Source organism: Sinocyclocheilus anshuiensis, unplaced genomic scaffold (genome assembly GCF_001515605.1).
Source record: "Sinocyclocheilus anshuiensis isolate Anshui unplaced genomic scaffold, SAMN03320099.WGS_v1.1 scaffold107, whole genome shotgun sequence".
Lineage (NCBI taxonomy): Eukaryota > Metazoa > Chordata > Actinopteri > Cypriniformes > Cyprinidae > Sinocyclocheilus > Sinocyclocheilus anshuiensis.
In genome coordinates, this window is record NW_015549584.1 from 912874 (window position 1) to 915960 (window position 3087).

Sequence of the window (3087 nt, forward strand, 5' to 3'; positions counted from 1 at the left end):
GGGCGGGAAGGCGGGCATTTGTGAGTCTCCGGGCATTCAGGGCTTAACTCTGGATCGGAAGCCCCCTCTAGACTGAACATGGGAACAGGATGGCGCTCTGGAGGAGCGGACACTTGGGGGGGCGCTCTGGACTGGAATCGGGGACTGGAGCCCTCTCCTCTTCGCTTTGGCACTTTCGCCGTGCCATACTCAGCTCACCCTCAGCCGCGGTGCAGGGGGCGGAGCTCCTCTCCACGCTCACACCGTCCGCGGCTTTCTCCCTCGTGACGGGCATTATCTCCGGCTCTCGCACCTGGTCTGACGGATACAGCTCTACGTTCGGGGCGATCCTTTGCTCAGTCGCTCGGCTTTGCGCTGGCTCGCTGATCGCGGTGGGAATTGGCTCTCCGTCATCGGTGGGCTCGGGCTTTAGCGCCGCACAGCGGGGAGATGGTGGGCTGGGCTCTGGTCCAGAGTGGCTACTGGCGAGATCCTCCTCGGAACTGCGGCGACGCAGGAGGATGGCAGACCCGCGGAGCTCGCACCATATTGATGGTGAGCTGAGGGCGAGCAGAGGGGCTGCCAGACGACAGCAGTGGAGGAGACAGGAGTGGGTGGGAGGGCGGGCATTTGTGCGCCTCCGGGCATTCAGGGCTTAACTCTGGATTGGAAGCCCCGTCTAGGCTCGGCGAGAGCCAGAAACAGTCTGGTATGGTCCCCGAGCGAGCACTCCCCCTGCTCCAACACTGTGAGAAAACCGGAAAACAAAACGGAGGGTAGACAAACGGAGGTTACTGTTTTTGGTCGGGTCTTCTGTCACAATCTCTCTGGGAGGAAACGAGGAGACGCTGGAGTTAGCACGAACAATAGTCTTTAATAATCCAATGGGAAGACAGAGCACAAGGAAGACATTCAACAAGTAGACCCGACAGAGGAGAAATGCACAGACAAGAACTTATAAACACAGGACAATTACCAAACACAGGTGCACAGAATGACTAATTAACTAAACAAGGACAGGAACATGACCAAATAAGGGAACACAGGAACAGAAACAAGGGCAAAACATAACAAAACAGGTCCATGATCCTGACAAATATATTCTCCTCAAATCAATGTCAATTCAAAGAAGGATCCCTTTGTGACCAATTACACTACATGCAGTATTGTGAGTTAATGTGTTAATGAACTGTATATTTTTTTCCCCTTTGAAACAATCGTGGGACAAGTGTGTGTTCAGTGGCTTTTTTAAGCCAAGACTTTACTAGTACAGAAAGCTAAAATAAACCTACACAGAGAAATATTCACTGGGGGAAAAGGAGTGACAAATAACCCCATTCTTCTCTATATGCATTTGTATGGTGCAGGAATTATATATCACATAAATCACTAACAGATTAATGGCACTGCACTAAAATACAATACACAATAAGAAAACAAGCTCTGATTTGTGATTAACAGCACGATAACAAAATAGCTCATCAGAATTAACTTTCTAGTAATGGTCACAGGCACCCCAAATAAAGTTTTTAAATCTAAGTGAAAATGGCCGGATGGCCTACAACAAAAGTGACTCAGCAGTTCATGTGCTTAACAGCAACACGCGCCCTCTAGTGACGCACAAGTGCTACTGCGGAGTAAACAGTAACGGACCAGTTCTGATGATGAGCATGTTTTCAACACGCAACGCAACGCATTACGTACTGACGTCATTTCACAAAGAATGAGTTAAAAAAAATAATATTTTGAAAGAGAGAACTTCAAATTACTTAAATTAACATTAATTATGAATGTACAGTGGCAAAAATAAGTATGTGAACCCTATGTGAAAATATCTGAATTTTTGCATTGCTAATTCAGAATCCACAATTACAGACAAACAATTAGTGCTCTGTGTATTCAATAAAAATGTAAAAAGTACAATTGCTTGTGTGTTGTTAGTTAAGTCAGACTGTGTTGGTCTATAATTGTGAATTATATTAAGACAAGACCAAGAAATAATAAATGCAGAAATCCATGGTTTTTTTAAGGGTTCACAAACTTATTCTTGCTACTTTAAGTAATGCTTTGTGTGTGTGTGTGTGTAACGTTTCACTACATTTTTGACTGTCATTTAATAATCTGCTTATTATATAATGTATGTTTCAATTAAATTTTCAATGAAAATTACCTTGTGTTACAGACAACCTTCTTAATATTAAAAATTGGTATTAAAAAAAACTATACACACAGACAATTTCATAGCATAAATTCTATTTATTATTTGCCTGTAGTACATAGAAGATGCATAATTATATATATACATACATGTTTATGTATATATATTCACAGACAGACATAATATATCCAATGCCTATTTGGCACTGCATATATGTTCATATAAATGGATTTATTTGTTTCCAAATATAATTATATTTAAAAAAGTTATGTTATTTAACTATAATTATTATTAATTTTTGTTTCATTTTTTTCAGTTGTTTACATGTAGCTATTACATGTAATGCAAACAAATATATTGTGGAAGTATTTTGTTTTTAATATTTTTATAAATAATTTCTCTGGATTTAAACATTCTTTGAAACATTTTGGATAATGTAAGTACACAAGTCAGCAAAATATATAAAACTGTTCTAGTGGTTTTTGGATATTTTAATGAAAAAATCTTACATATTGTGCCTTTAAATGCAATATTTATTTTTTAAATAAAATATATTCTCCTCAAATCAGTGTCAATGCAAAGCAGGACAAAAGTGTGACAAATTACCCCACATGCTGTAGTGTGAGTTAATGTGTTAAAGGGGTCATCCGATGCTACATGCACTTTTACAAGTGTTTTGAACTGAAATGTGTGATGGCAGTGTGTGTACACAACCACCCTATAATTATGTTTTTTTTTAATCTACTAAAATCTTTACCCCTTTCTCAAATCGAGCCGATCTCAGATGCCTGTCTATGTGACGTCACACAGACAGGCCCCTCCCACGATAGTTTGATTGACAGTGGCGTTTCAGCACAGACTGGACTGGTGTCTTACCTTAGACCTACAGGCCCCTCCCACGATAGTTTGATTGACAGTGGCGTTTCAGCACAGACTGGACTGGTGTCTTA